Genomic DNA, 15,245 nt, shown 5'->3' on the forward strand with positions numbered 1-15,245 from the left:
CCGCCCCCTAGTGTAGAGGTGCATTCTGTGCAGGCGTGGCCTGCTGCCTGGCTTGGGAACAACAGAGGAATGATGGTGGGAAGGGAAGGAGACAGTCTCCCGAACAGCGATTCCTCTCGGAAACGATTTTCATGGGCTGGAGACTTCAAGTAGCAAAGATTAAGGGTAGAGATCACCTTACTATAGGCGACTCTTGGCTTTTCTTTCCAAAGCAGGTCCTATGGTGTCCGAACAGTGCTGAAGTGATACCACAGCTTCTCTGCAGTGTGATCCTGGGTAGGGGACATGCCACTACGTTGCATCTTCAGGCCTGGCTGTTGATGATTTAGATTCAGGTGGCACTGTCCTCCTGAAGAATCCCAAACAACATACTGGTGGGTCTTGCTTTTCTCCCCTGCTGTCACAATGCAGCCACTTCTTGGGGGAGCAGTTGAACCGCTCGCAGAAATGCTGTGTAGCAGTTTAGGACAGGAAGTCAATAATATTGTATCCATGGCGGGTTTAGATGGACTGAATACAACTACCCAGTCTTAGCCAAGGCATCCGGGTTAATGCTCCTGTGAAAAGTCCCGGGGCACCTTTAATGAACACGAGTGACCGTTGGTGGTATTTGCCTAAAGTAAAAGATGGCACCTCACACAGAACCTCCTGGCATCATGGGGCTGAGACAAGAAGAAGGAGCACCCCAAGTCCTGGAGAGCAAGGGGCCACAGCACAAGCAACTGAGAGAAGGGGTTTCAGATGAGTGAATTCCCAGCCCCAAGAAGGCGCACCTGCTGTGAGTTGACCCCTTTATAGGTGCTAGCCTGGGACTTGGGAGATCTAGGAGCAGTTCTCTTTTCTGCCACTGAACCTGCTGTGTGACCTCGGGCGAGCAGCTTCCCTTCAGCTGTGCCTCAGTTCCCACCTGTGTGAGGGGGTAACAGCAGTGCCCTACCGCACAAAGCATTGGGAGGATCAGTGCATTACAGGTTGCGGTGCTCGGAGACTCCAGTAATGGGGGACAGGTGAGTAGCTGGGACAGAAAGGAAGCTCACGCAAACAGAACAAAGACCTTTTACTTGTCAACTTTTTGTGACTTACCCTGTTTGCTGCTAACTCAGCGGCTTTGTTCAAACGAGGATACCCTCGGCCTGCTTTTGTCCTGGTGTGAAGTAAAAAATCTCAGCAATTTACGTGTTGTGCTTATTGTCCCGACTCCTTCTAACCCCTGCGAGGGTAGGGCGTTACCACGTTCTACAGCTGACAGAACGGGGGTAGTGTGGCTAGCTGACGTGCCCCGTCACAGATGGAGAGTCGGCATCGAAGGCAGGATTAGAACTCGGGAGTTCCTGGCTTCCAGTTACCGAACTGACAGGCAGCTGCAGGAAGCAGGCGTGTCTCATGCAGGATCGCCATTTCCGGGCAGTTGAGGAGACAGGGCCAGACCTGTCAACTAACCTGGTAATTCATAGATTCTAGGACTGGAAGGGACCTCGAGAGGTCATCGAGTCCAGTCCCCTGCCCGCATGGCAGGACCAAATACTGTCTAGACCATCCCTGATAGACATTTATCTAACCTACTCTGAAATATCTCCAGAGATGGAGATTCCACAACCTCCCTAGGCAATTTATTCCCGATGAGTTGTGCTGCCTCCTCACAATAGCAACCGATGATTTTCAGGGTTCTTTTAAAATCTGTTTACAGAGAGACCAGTGTCAGTTGTGAGTAAACTGGTGGGAAGAGCTGTACGTAGGCGGGAAATGTAACACTGGGGTGATTTCTCTCCTAGAATAGAAAAGTGGGATGGGGAAGGAATGGTGTTTGATCTATATTTCATAGATGGCCTGTAGAGGAGGGTGCCACAGGCAGGGGTGCTAGGGCTCTCACCTGGCTGGTTTTTCTCCTGTGTTGCGTTTTTTTACCTCTAACTTACAAGTGGGGGAAAAAACTCAGGCCCATTGCAACTGACAACTGTTGCTGCATGCACGAATATTGGCAGCTGCTTCTACTATAGCGTGCCGGTCATATGGCCTCCGGCTGCCGGCCTGGCACCTGGGTCCTGCTCCGTGTACTAGGTCCTCGACGTACCCACGTGGTGGCTGAGACTCCTGTTCCTCTTGGCACAGGAAAGCCGGGTGACCCGTGGCTCGCCAGGAGGATGGGGGCTAGGGTGGGAGAAGGAGGGACTCCTGTGAGGGGAAAGGAGGCTGACTCCCTGGGTTGAGATTCCTGCGAGGAGGTATAGGATCTCATGAACCAGGGGGGTCAGGCTGATGGGGAGGGGAGGGCATACCATGTGAAAAGGGCTGCGGGTGACCCTATATAGTTATGTAGTAGTGTGGGATAACGGTCCCCTAATGGACAATTATGCGGTTTCTTGTACCTTCCTCTGAGGCATCGAGAACTGGCTACTGTTGGAGAGAGAGGGTAATGGATAATAGGCCACACACATGCCTTGTGTACCTGTAGTATTGCTATATTACTTATACTGGAAATGTAGAAAAGGGGCTGTATTGGAGTATGAGGGTGTTCTGAGGGTATAAATTGAGATTAGTCAAGCATATGGGAAGGCAGAGTTAAGGTTAATTATTTCTGAAGGTCTTGTCTCTCAGAAGTTTTCCGATTTCCATTATTTCTGAACTACAGTGTCCTGTAGCTTGCAGTACAGAACTCCAGCTTTAACTCTGTTTTTCACTGGATCATTTCAGCTTCAATTTCAGGTTTTTAGTAATAGTTGGTTGCCATGACAGCAATGAATCTTAAATGGATTCATCAACCATATGAATGTTTCTATTTCATATTATAATTGAGGGACACTGTCAGGTTTTTTTTTAAAAATCACAGTTACCAGAAACGCTATCGGCAATTAAAGTGAAAGTAGTCAGTCTGACGTCTCATTATTTATGTATCTGGTTTACTCTTGAATTTCTCTCAGCTTGAGCAATGACCATGGACTAGTCTATGTCACTGTTGGTCATTGCCACATTGCAGATACTCTAGAGGGTTGCAAACGTTGCAAGGGAATATCTGTAATGGAAACAGGTTTTTTATGAAAAGCATTTCTAATAGTTTTAGCTGATGTAGAACCTTATTGCAAAACCTGCATCTTGGGCCAGATTTGTCCTGACGCCTGCCTCTAAAGCAGTATTGCAACATCTGAAGTTGGCAGCTCTCCCCCCACACCGATGCTGCCAATGCAAAATGAATGAGTAGCTCCTTTTCTTGGCAGTAATCAGATAGGTTTTGAGTTGTTCCAGCCAGCAGTCCCTACCTTTGTCTCCCTGTTCCTTCCCTGTCTGAAGTGGTTAAACCATCTCGGGAAGGGGTTAGGCAATATTCTTGTTTGAATTTCCTTGTGTTCATCAACCTGCAAGGTGAATAGCTATCTAATCTTGTTGTTTGCTGTTTTCATTCTCCTAGCATCCGACAATCTTAAAACAGTTATTGCAAAACAAAGGCCCACATGAGGTCCAACCCGTTCCATCTTCCACAGGAGCAGCTAGGGGAGAGTTGCTTTTTTCCTCTCTCATTTGCTGCTTCATTTCCCTCTGCCATTGTCCCCTGTCTGATTAGCCTCAATATTTCCCCCTAAAGTCTCCTCCGTCAGGAAGACGCACATAATTCTATGCAGAAAGGAGTCTTTATTTTCTTTTCCCAAGTGGGAGGGCATATATGTGACTATTGAGCTTATAATGGCAAGTGAGTCCTGTCCCAAAGGTAACTACAGGAGTATGGATCTCTGTCTGCCGTAGCAGGTGGAGTGGGAGTTGGATTCCTCCTCCGTTTGCCTCCTCTTGGAAGTCAACTTCTGTTTCTGTTCATGTGCTAGGGAATCGCAACTCACTCTTTGCTGCACTGGGCCCTGTTGACATCGCACTTGTTTGCTCTATTTCTCTGTTAGTTTGTTGTGCGCTTACTTGCTTGCCATGTGCCTGCTTGATTGAAGTTGGTAGTGTGGTCTGTTTGGGGGGGCTGAGCGCTGAACCTAGCGGCCTGCTAGCCAAGGCTGAGAGCTTGCTGTCCTTTGATCCCGCAGCTCCCATTGTCTGGGAACGGTGAACCATGGCCACAGGGAGCTGAGGGGCTCCATGACTGCAGACACTCCAGGTAAACAAAACGACAATGTATTAGATATTCAATTCAATGATTCCATAGAGTTTAAAATCATCAAATTTTGGTGTAGACCCCGTTTATAAGCTGACCCCCGCTCTTTGATGCATCACTTTTTTACCAAAATATTCGACTTGTGAACGAGTATATACGGTAAGTCCAAAGCAGACAGTGAAGAGTTACAAAGGGATCTCACAACACTGGGTGACTGGGCAACAAAATGGCAGATGAATTCAATGTTGATAAATGCAAAGTAATGCACGTTGGAAAACATAATCCCAACTATACATATACAATGATGGGGTCTAAATTACAGTAGAACCTTCGTTACGAACACCGGAGTTACAAACTGACCAGTCAACCACACACTTCATTTGGAACCGGAAGTACACAATCAGGTAGCAGCAGAGACGAAAAAACAATTTAACAAAGTAAGGAAACTGTTTCTGTGCTTGTTTCATTTAAATTAAGATGGTTAAAAGCAGCATTTTTCTTCTGCATAATAAAGTTTCAAAGCGGTATTAATCAATGTTCAGTTGTAAACTTTTGAAAGAACAAGCATAACATTGTGTTCAGAGTGACAAACATTTCAGAGTTACAAACAACCTCCATACCTGAGATGTTCTTAACTTTGAGGTTCTACTGTAGCTATTACAACTCAAAAAGTGATCTTGGAGTCCTCCCGGATAGTTCTCTGAAAACATCCGCTGAGTCTTGAGCAGCAGTCAAAAAAGGCTAACAGAATGATAAGAACCATTAGGAAAGGGATAGATAATAAAAGATAGAAAATATCATCATGCAACTATATAAATCCCTGGTACACCCACACCTTGATCGCTATGTGCAGTTCTGGTCACCCCATTTCAAAAAATATATATTAGAATTGAAAAAATTACAGAGAAGGTCAACAAAAATGATTAGGGGTACAGAACAGTTTCTATATGAGGAGAGATTAAAAAAGACTGGGATTGTACATCTTGGAAAAGAGATGACTAAAGAGGGGATGGTGATCATGAATGGTGTGGAGAAACTGAATAAGGAAGTGTTATTTATCCCTTCATATAACACAAACCAGGGGTCACCCAGTGAAATTAAGAGGCAGCAGGTTTAAAAGAAATTAAAGGAAGTACTTCTTCACACAACGCAGTCCACCTGTGGAATTCGTTGCTAGGGGATGTTGTGAAGGCCAAAAGTATAACTGGGTTCAAAAAAGAATTAGATCATTTCATGGAGGATAGGTGCATCCATGGCTCTTAGCCAAGATGGGCAGGGATGCAACCCCATGATCTGGGTGTCCCTAAACCTCTGACTGGCAGAAGCTGGGACTGGATGACAGGGGATGGGTCATTCGATAATTGCCCTGTTCGGTTCATTCCCTCTGAAGCATCTGGCATTGGCCATTGTCAGAAGACAGGATACTGGGCTAGATGGACCATTGGTCTAACCCAGTATGACAGCTCTTATGTTCTTAGAGATTATCCTATCCGCCCATGGCTGAGAAAAATCCTCTTCAGGAGCATTGAACAATTTCCCAGTAACGTCCGTAGCAATGTTGAAAGCCAGTCTCAGCAGTTGGGACTGCTGAGTTCCAGCCTGCTGATGCGCTGATTGTGTTTAAAACACTCATTTGCAGCGGCGGTGGCGGCTGCTGGGACAGTAACCTACTTTCAGCTTCTGATTCACAACCCAGATAGAAACCAGAAAACCTGCATGTTGCCAGCGGTATGGGAGGGAGCCAAAGCTGTTCCCGTTTTGTTGTGCCGGTAGCTGGGATACGCGGATTGGCTGGCAGAAGCGGAGACTGGCCTTGTGAATAATACTGTCTCCAAATCTCTTCCCTCCACATGCTCTCTTTTACTCTCTCAATAGAGAAACTGTTTCCATTTCTCAAGAGATAGATATGGAATAAGGCAGGCGTTTCACCTCTTTCCAGCACAAGACCCTGTTCTGGGTTGCTGAGTTCCAGCATTCCCTTCTGTCAACACGGAAATCCCTGTGTACAGTGAAAAGGTTGACTGGGATTTCTGCTGTGTTTCACGAGGGATAAGTCTTTTTTTCTGATTTGTCTGCCCTGCCCTCCCCTCCCTGCTCCATTATTGTCCTTTCACAGACTCATCCACGTGACCCATCCTTCAGGTGAGGCAGGCTTCATTTTTGACGACTTCTGCGTTATGCCAGCCCCACGTCTAGTTGGCTTGGATAGGCTGCTCAAGAGAGCCTGTGGGCAAGTCTACGCTAGAAACACTACGTCGGCTCAGCCGCGCCGCTGTAGCGTGTCTGGTGAAGACACTCTATGCCGACTCTATGTCCGGCTTGACAAAGCCCTGGCTGGGATGATTTTGTTGGTGTTGGTCCTGCTTTGAGCAGGGGGTTGGACTAGATGACCTCCTGAGGTCTCTTCCAACCCTAATCTTCTATGATTCTATGTAGGCAGCTGGCAGGACCCCTTTAACCAAGCTATAAACAGTTAACTCTTTCAACTCTTCCTCTTAAACCAAGTCCTCAGCCTCTTGATCTTTGTTGTTGTTGTCCTTGCCAATTTATCCTTTCTTTATGACGGCAAGATGCCCAGAACTTTGTGTTCCAGATTGGGTCTCACCACACCAGACGTGGCTGGTTGAGGAGGGGAAACTGTGCTTTACGTTACAGTCTTTATGGGCATATATAGCAGGCTGATCAGTAGGTTAATATGGTCTAGCGGCTAGAGTGCACAGGACCAGAAGCCAAGAGATGTAGGTTCCGTTCCTGGTCCTGCCACTGATGTGCTGTGACCTTGGGCAAGTCACATCACCTCCATGTGTCTTTCTCCTCCCATCTTGTGTCTTTCCATGTCTGGTGAGGGTGTGTCTATGCTGAAGCTGAAAGTATGATTTCATTCTCAGGTAGGTGTACATGTGCTAGCTTTGATTAAGCAAGTGCACTAACAATAGCAGTGTAGCCATGGTGGCATGGGCGATAGGAGAGGTTAGCCGCCCCCAATACAGTCATGTCAGAGACCTTTGATACATATTTGGGGCAGGTAGCCGTCATGTCATCTGTGTTGCTGCCACCATGCTGCTGTTTTAGCGCACTAGGTCATTCAAAGCTTGCACGCCTACATCTACCTAAGCTGAAAATTACAGCTGCAGACATCCCCTTAGATCGTAAGTCTTTTTGGGGCAGGACCGATCTCTTACCATGTGTTTGTACGTCACCTAGCACAGTGGAGCCTTGACTTCCTTTGCAGACCACCTTCTGGCCTGATATGTAAGAAACAAAATTGATAAACACACAAGAGGTCAAGTACTGGTAAATAAGAACGGCTGAGTAATGAGAGTTGGCGTTTGTACAGCGCTCTGAAATTGAGGGAGAGCTTTACGAGCCACCTGATTGTTTCGTACACCTCAAGCCAGAAGGTGGTCGGGGGAGGGGGGTGGGTAGCAGATGTAACAGAAGTCTGCTCCATGTGCTACCTGCAGGCCTCTTTTGCACGCTGCGCATTTGTGGAGACTAGATTACAAGTCATGCAAAGTACTGCTGGCAGAATGGTGTTCTCCTGAGTCAACTCAATTTGGTAATAAAATTCTAATTTGCATTTTGGAGCCTATCAAGACTGAACAGATCCTGTAATAAGGCTGGTTACAAAATGATGCCAATCCAGAGTACGCGATGCATTGAAAAAAGTTATTTCCCTGGCACCGTCGGCTCTTGCTGTCACCACTGTAAATAATGCTCTCTGGTGCATTATCGCTCCAGCTCTGTCTGGCAGTGTCCAGAGGACAGAGTCCTAGGCTGAGGACTTGTTTTTATGTTTCACAGCGATGAGCCTTCCACTGCTGGACAAAATGTATGGTTGCAGCAACCATGGAAAGGGTACTGTGGCTCTTTCAGGACTGAGTCAGACAGGAGATGATAGATGCTGTGAAAATGCAGGGATGGCTGAGTGTGGCGGTCTGAAATCCAGATAGCAGGAGAGCTGAACAAGATAGGCCAGAAAAGTTTGCATGGATTAGAGACAAGCATGTATCAAGCTAATCATGTTGTGTATAGAGAGACTGGCATCAAAGGGTTGAAATAATACCCTGAATTCCAGTCTGTAGATATTGGTGGTGTAATTATTTCTGTTCAATCTGAGTCAAGGGGTGTGTGTGTGGTGCGGGGGAGGGATGGCGGCAGGGATAAAGCATTATCTCTTGTATCTTTGCATCTGTATTCCTCTTGTATCCCCAGAAGGGAATTTGCTGACACCATGATAAAACGATCATGATGTTCTTTTCTGTTGTAAACGTGCAGCCCCAAGCGTAAAGTCTGCAGGACGCAAAGTGAAGATGTTCAGTACCGTGGAGGCAGGGGCCGCCTAAGAACCCAGATAGACGCAATCCCTGACCCAAAGAATTTACATGTAAATGATTGGGACGGAGGGGCTGGACTCGCTGGGAAGCCCAGTGAGCAAGTTGTGCTTAATCATTCAGGGCGCAGCAGGGCTTGTGGAACAGAATGCTTGCTGGCTCGATGTCTTTCTGCCCTCCAGACCCCCAGAGGCCCCCCTCCATGCAAGATACGGCCCATGCCTGGCTTGTGAGGAGAAGGTGCTTTATCTTTGACACCATCGTTTCAGCTTCTGCATGAGATGCCGTAATTTTGCTCTTGACCATCCATGTTCATTTAAAGAGGTCCTGGCATTTTTCCACCACGGGAAGAGCCATGCTTGTAGAGTCTTTTGAGTTATTCTGTGATGTATTGCTCAACTGTAGCTGATAGTCTTGTACTATGTGGAATACATTAGCTGTTATCATAGAATATCAGGGTTGGAAGGGACCTCAGGAGGTCATCTAGTCCAACCCCCTGCTCAAAGCAGGACCAATCCCCAGACAGATTTTTGTCCCAGATCCCTAAATGGCCCCCTCAAGGATTGAACTCATAACCCTGGGTTTAGCAGGCCAATGCTCAAACCACTGAGCTAACCCTAGTGTGGTAAACCGTGCGTTGTCTTAAACAGCCGAGCTAGCACGGATAGGAAAACTGGAGAGAGATTTCCTGGGGGGAGGGATTGGTCAAGTTTTTTGACTTCCTGGCCAGCACTAACCATAAAGTTCTTTAAGAGTGTTGTTTTTTTCCCCTGCTAAATTCACCAATATACTGTTTGTACCCCAGAGGGGGATATCTTAGATTACCTACATATAGGATTCTTCATATCTTGCACTAAAGAGTTAAGAGCTCCCGTGAACAGTTTAAACTGCTGCTATGTTCCCTCTCAGAGGAGGTTGACTTTCAGTGATGGGTAAAGACCATACCTGTGTATGTTTCTGAAGGTTGGTGGCAATGAGAATAGTTATTGCTCTCAGGCCAGGCCTACACTAAAACGTTGGGTTGACCCAGCTACGTCCTTGAGGGGTGTGAAAAATCCACTCCCCTGAGTGACATAGTTAAGCCGACCTCGCCCCTGGTTTAGACAGCCCAAGGTCGATGGAAGCATTCTTCCGTCGACTTAGATACTGCTTCTCAGGGAGGTGGATTAACTATTGGGATGGGAGAGCCCCTCCTGTTGCTATAGTGAGTGAACCACTGTAGCGGTTTAAGTGTAGACGTAACCCATAGTCCAATGAGCAGAGCCAGGGAGTAAACCGGCAGTGCTGGAAAAGATGGGTTAATTGTGGCTGGTGAACCATTTGAATTTTCCGCCGTGAAAAGTAGCCTATTTGACGGAGTAGTACAGTGACCATTAGCACTTACAGGATGCTTTCCACATTCATAGTGTTGTACAGACCTCAGCTAATGAGGTCTTACACAGTGTTATCCCCATTTTATAGATAGGGAAACTGAGGCAGAAGATGTGGCTATACCTCAGGAGTTGATTCCTAATCTGATGCTGAAACCACTCAACCCACACTCTGCCATTCCTCTTTCCCTTCTCTTTTAAATACACCCCCCGCCCCACCCCCCGGTCTCCACAGAGGAAACAGTCGGCTAGCAAGCTGGAATTTTGTGTAAAGCAACATCCTAAGGAGCTTTTGGGTGGTTCAAAAAGCTGCTTGGTGTCTGTGATGAGTAAGAGACAAAGGCTTCAGCAGAGGCGTAAAAAGCTGTTGTTGCCTCCATTATTAAGGGCATTACAAAAACCCACAGGCCCATTTGCAGCTGTGGCATGTGAAGCCTCCAGAGCAAAACTCATGCCTGGCATAGACTGGACCACCGTGAGATACTGTGTCCTGGGGGCACTGGGAGACCCTTGCCTACAAGGTATGGAAAGATTGACAAGAATACCAGATGGGAGCGAGGGACTTGATGACTGAGGGAAGTTACAATAGGCTGTAGACAGGGATACGGTGCCAGAAGGGGTAGGGTGTCATGTGAGCTCCTTGTCGAAATTCTGCCACTAAACTGGAATGGTTCCCCTATCGCTGGAGCTCACCAGTTCTTCTCTGCTTCTGTTAAGCCCTGTCAGAGATGACATGTCTCTGGGGCTCATAAAAATACTTCTGAAGAGTGGGTTTTATTTATTTTGCCTCTGGAACTGGTATGAGGGGAATTTTTGTTTGTTACTTTTTTGGGAGGGAGGGGCGAGGGGGGATTCCTTTCTCTGCAGCATCCTCACCCTGGGAGGGCATGAGCCTGTCCGCAGTCTAATTGGGATATTTTTGTGGGAACCCCTTATTAGAAGGTGGGCAGGGCATGAATAGAACACAACCCTTTTATCTTGAGGCTGAAGGTTCAGATTCCAGCAAGGGCTGACGTTGTCCTGCTGATGGACCCATAAAATGGTAGGATGGTCTCAGTCCAGTTCCTAGGGAACAAATGTCCACAGTTACTACTGCAACTGGCTAGATTGGTTGGTCGTCTTGGCAGAAAGGCCAAGGAATTTCAATGAGCCTAAACACAGCTGCTTGTACCCACTGGTCAGGGTTGAGGCCTGTTGGTTGATTTGGGCCATGTGGGTGCTATGGACCTGTAATTCCCTCAGGGCAGGGACCGTGTCTTCGTACAGGGTTTCCTACGGAGTCTAATTACCGACACGGTGAGAAGTTAGGATACTAGCAGGCTCCAGCTGACAAAGCTATAACAGGAGCCAGTAGCTGGAAGCTGAAGTCAGCAAAATTCAGAATGGAAATAAGATGCCAATTAACAGGGAGGGTAATTAACCATTGTAGCAGGAACTATGGGAATAGGAGCCATTTCCAGGGATTGTGGTGACTTCCCATCACTGACCAGCTTTCTAAAAGAGTTGCTCGAATTCAGCCACAGGCTGCTAGGCTGGGCTCAGGGACCACTGGGTGAAGTCTGTGGTCTAGATTATGCAGAAGGTCCGAGTGGATGATCACAGTGGTTCCTTTTGCCCTTCAAATCTGTGAATGGGGAGAAAACAAGAAGTGGGTGGTGGTTATCATGGTAGCGTCTAGGAGCCCAAATCAAGGATTTGGGGACTCATTGTGCTAGGTGTTGTACAGGCAAGTAACAAAGAAGACTATCTTGCAATAGAGAAGCAGAGACAACATTAGCTAGACAACATGGTGCACGGATTAATTGGGCGACCAGCTTAATGCAAGGTGGGAGGAATCACAAAGCATATTCTCGCACTCACCAGGTAATTGGCCTCCTTATTTGGGTTTTATTGGGGTGGGGTAGAGAGGAGGAGACAAATTTGTTTTCTTTCATAGATGCCCTTTGGAAGTACGGAAACTCTGGGGTGCGGGAGACTAGCTGATTATGTGGGGCCCACAGAGTGCGGGGCTATCTTCTGGAGCAGAGAGGGTGGCAGTAAGAAGAGAGTAACAGGGAGGGAACCTAGGGATTGCCAGACTGGTTCAGACCTAAGGTCAACCTAGCCCTGTGTCCTGTCTCTGATAGTGGTCAGCATCAGGTGCTTCAGAGGAAGGTGCAAGAAGGTGTGGGATAATCTGCCCCCTACATTAGATCTCCTCCTGGTCTCTATTAGTCAGATTAGCTTTAACCCTGAAGCACAAGATTTAACATCCCTTCCACGGTTTATATCGTTGGAGAGTGGGGAATGGGTGCAGGATGAGGAGAAAGAACACTGGTAGCCTGAAAACTCCAGTGTGCGCTGAAACTTTTCTGCCCGGGACTGGTTTTGCCGCAAAATTTCCTAGGGAACAATCTCCCCTTGGAGGTCAGCGACTTATTCACACCTACTATGAAATAGTTTATTTTGCTACCTATTTTCATTTTACTGTCCAGCAAACATCCCTCCACTTCTGCCACCTCCACAGGTTGCTGTCATTGTGGTTTCTTTGTTCGTGCATCAGCCATTGGTAGGTACCAGATTCAAGTTGCTAAGCAGGAGAAAGCTCTTAAAATAGAAACGTTCCCTCCAATCTCCTTGGTGTTGTTGCTCCTCTCTGAACTCCCCTCCAGTGTCTGGCATTAAACTGCCTGGTAATGATCCCAGCACTCCAGATATGGCAGCAATCCATGTTGAAGCATTGAATTGACTGGAGGATAATGGGAAATAGGTCATGTGAGCTCAGGTTGTAGGGCCAACAGGAAGTGCTGATGTCTCCAGCTTTGGTTGGAGCCACCATCTTCTTCCGGTGCCAGGAAACAGGCTCCTCATCGCTTGTTCCTCTTCCAGTTCCACCTGGAACAAGAGAGCACCCATCTCAGCCATTAGGTTCCCATCAGTCCGTAGACTGTGGCAGGCCATAGGCACGTAGTCTTACAAGAAGGATCATGGCTCCAGTTTTCCAAGTCCTGATAATCCTCTGTGCTTCGTATAGCACCTTCCTTCAGATGATCTTGGAGCACGTTACAGACTTTAATGAAGGGATGAGCCTTCCCTGCAGCCCTGTGCGGTGGGCAAGTATCGTGATCCCCAGTTTAGAAACAAAGAAGCTTAACCTTTGTGTGCTTCAGCGATGCAGGGAGCCTGGGGCTGGGCAGGGACCTGAGCCCAGATTTCTGAGGGCCAGTCCCGCACCTCAGCTACCAAACCTGCCTTCCCTGTGGGTTTGACAGTGCAAACTGCGGGAATTGCTCGCTTCCTGACCAGGGGAGAGAAAAAGGAGTGATTCTGTGGGCCTCCTCCAACGTTCCCGAGGGGAATCGTTGGGATTGGGTGAGGGGAATGGGAAACCATCTCAGATTCTCCCTCTTCCTCTTCTCCTGCTGAAAGCCCGATGTGTAATCCACTTGTTTGATCTGGATCAGCTTCCTGCGGGGCTGGTACTTACATTGAAATCCAAGCCACACTAGCGAGCTTTCCAGTCAGGCCTCTTTTCGCAGTGCTTCAGGCTCTGGCGCCGAGCCAGGGCAGAACTGGAGCTCTGTGATTTGCAAGGCAGCCAGCTTAAATGATTATATTACGATTCCCTGTGGAGTTGGCCTCTCTTCCCCACCCCCCTCCTGCACCGAACTGGCATTTGAGATCACTAATTGAACACAGACATCGCAGCGCTCAGCAGCAGGGAGCACGTTGATTCATCCTCTTCTTCCCCGAGCCCTGGGTTTGGTTTCTAATCCATTGAAACAGGGGCAAGGGGCTGCCGCTGTTGTCTGGAGGCTGACGGTGGGTCTGGAGGCAGCTTGGGCTGCAGGCCGAAGGGGTAACTAACCATTGCCAGCGAGCGTGGCTGGTGTTTCTACCTCAGTGTGTGCATTAGCTTTCTCAGAGCTGCCTCTTTCTCTGTGGGTTCTCCCCCCACCCCCCCTAAGATTTATCAGCCTTGCTTGGAATCGAAGTCAGGAAAACCTCTGACGTTGATGCAGCCTTTGAGTGCTCCAAGCTGCTGGTGGGGGGATATCGCAGAAAGTCAACCCCGGATCTCACTCTGAGCGAGGCCGGGGGTAACTCATTCTGCTGCGCCCCCCCATCTCCCCTCCCCCCCCATGCGCACGCAGAAGGAGTCACAGCCTCCAGTGCGAGTGAGTTATCTGCAGCTGATTGTTATCTTGCACTCACTGTCATGTCTCTCTTCGCATTTAAAGGCTGAAATATTGAACGCTTTGTGGCTCCTTGCGCTGCCGTACGGGGCTAATTCTTTCAAGCTGGAGTAGTTTAGTGCCACGTGGGAAAGGCTGATGTGATGCATGCGGTGGTTGTGAAAAGTAAATAAATCTTTAGCTAATTCTCTCAAGTATCCAGATGTACAGCAATGCAGGGAAAGGGGGCTGCTAGCCATATATGCTGGCTGTCCTTGGGGTAACCTTTTTTTCTGACTGCGTCTTGAGAAGTCAAGTAGCCCAACCTTGTCTTTACCAACCTTTCTAGGATAAAAAGAGCATTTCTGTTGTGTTCTCGCCTGACAGTTGACATCTGTGTCTTCCTGACAAGTGTATTTTAAATACAGATCCAGAAATGCCATGGTCTGTGTAAAGGTTTCCTTTATTAAGCCTCCCAGATAGCGTTTGGTGCAAACTCAGATGGTTGGTACTGGGAGTAGTCTTCATAAAACTAAATTACTCAGGGTCATGAGAGCTTCTTGGGTTGGCTGTTTTGTATGGATTTCATGCTTGATGCTGGGTTTCTGTTTTTTTTTTTTTGTTTAAAGAGTCATGCTCTCAACATCTGGGGAGGGGAATATTCTCAGCCTCCTTTGTTAATAAGGAAGCTGTGTGCAGACTAACAGAGCCCTGCTTTCATACCAAGAGATGCAGGGTTACCTCTCCCCCTAGAGGAGATGGATAATCCAACCCAGTTGCCTTGTAGGTTGAGCATTTGTTCGTTTTTGGACTGTTCCCAGGAATCCAGCCAGGATACAATAAGGGAGGTGGACAGGCAAGCAGTGACTGTGATTGGATTACTGCTCGACATCCAGAAGTCTGGCATTACACATGGCCAGCCATGGGCTTAGCAGCTGCGGCTGCTCAGAGTGGCTTTGGGCAGAGGCGTCTCTGAGGTTTAGTAGATGATATTGCAGAAGGACTGGAGGCTGGAGCTAATTGTTCATTGTGAGGGCTGTCGTTCATTTTGGCCTGGGAACCGGGACGCTCTCTTGCTGGCTCTCGGCGAACTCTGTTGATCTGTCTCCCAGAGGAGTATGAATGATTGCCTTCCCCGCTGGGGGTGTTGTGAGGGTTAATGTTGGTAAGATCCTCTGGGGAAAAGCGATAAATAAATGAACACATGGACTACCCAGTTAGGGTATGTGGCTGGAATACTGTAAGAGTGGTTGGAATACTATCTCAATGAAGCTTTAAACAGGTTAAATAAGGGTGTCTT

General features: G+C 47.8%; 1 protein-coding gene across 2 annotated transcripts in view; it reads left to right on the forward strand.

Moving 5' to 3' along the window:
• PTP4A3 (protein tyrosine phosphatase 4A3) overlaps positions 1-15,245 on the forward strand; it is a 168,579-nt gene that overhangs the window by 75,486 nt on the left and 77,848 nt on the right. Inside the window, exon 1 of one of the 2 annotated variants that reach the window (XM_054017284.1) lies at positions 13,538-13,592. The exons of the other annotated variant lie outside the window; for it this stretch is intronic. The gene's annotated coding sequence lies outside the window, so the exon portion shown is untranslated. Of the gene's footprint in view, positions 1-13,537; positions 13,593-15,245 lie in introns of those variants that run through there. 2 annotated transcript variants of the gene reach the window in all.

This window comes from Malaclemys terrapin, chromosome 2, assembly GCF_027887155.1.
Source record: "Malaclemys terrapin pileata isolate rMalTer1 chromosome 2, rMalTer1.hap1, whole genome shotgun sequence".
In the NCBI taxonomy this organism is placed as follows: Eukaryota; Metazoa; Chordata; order Testudines; family Emydidae; genus Malaclemys; species Malaclemys terrapin.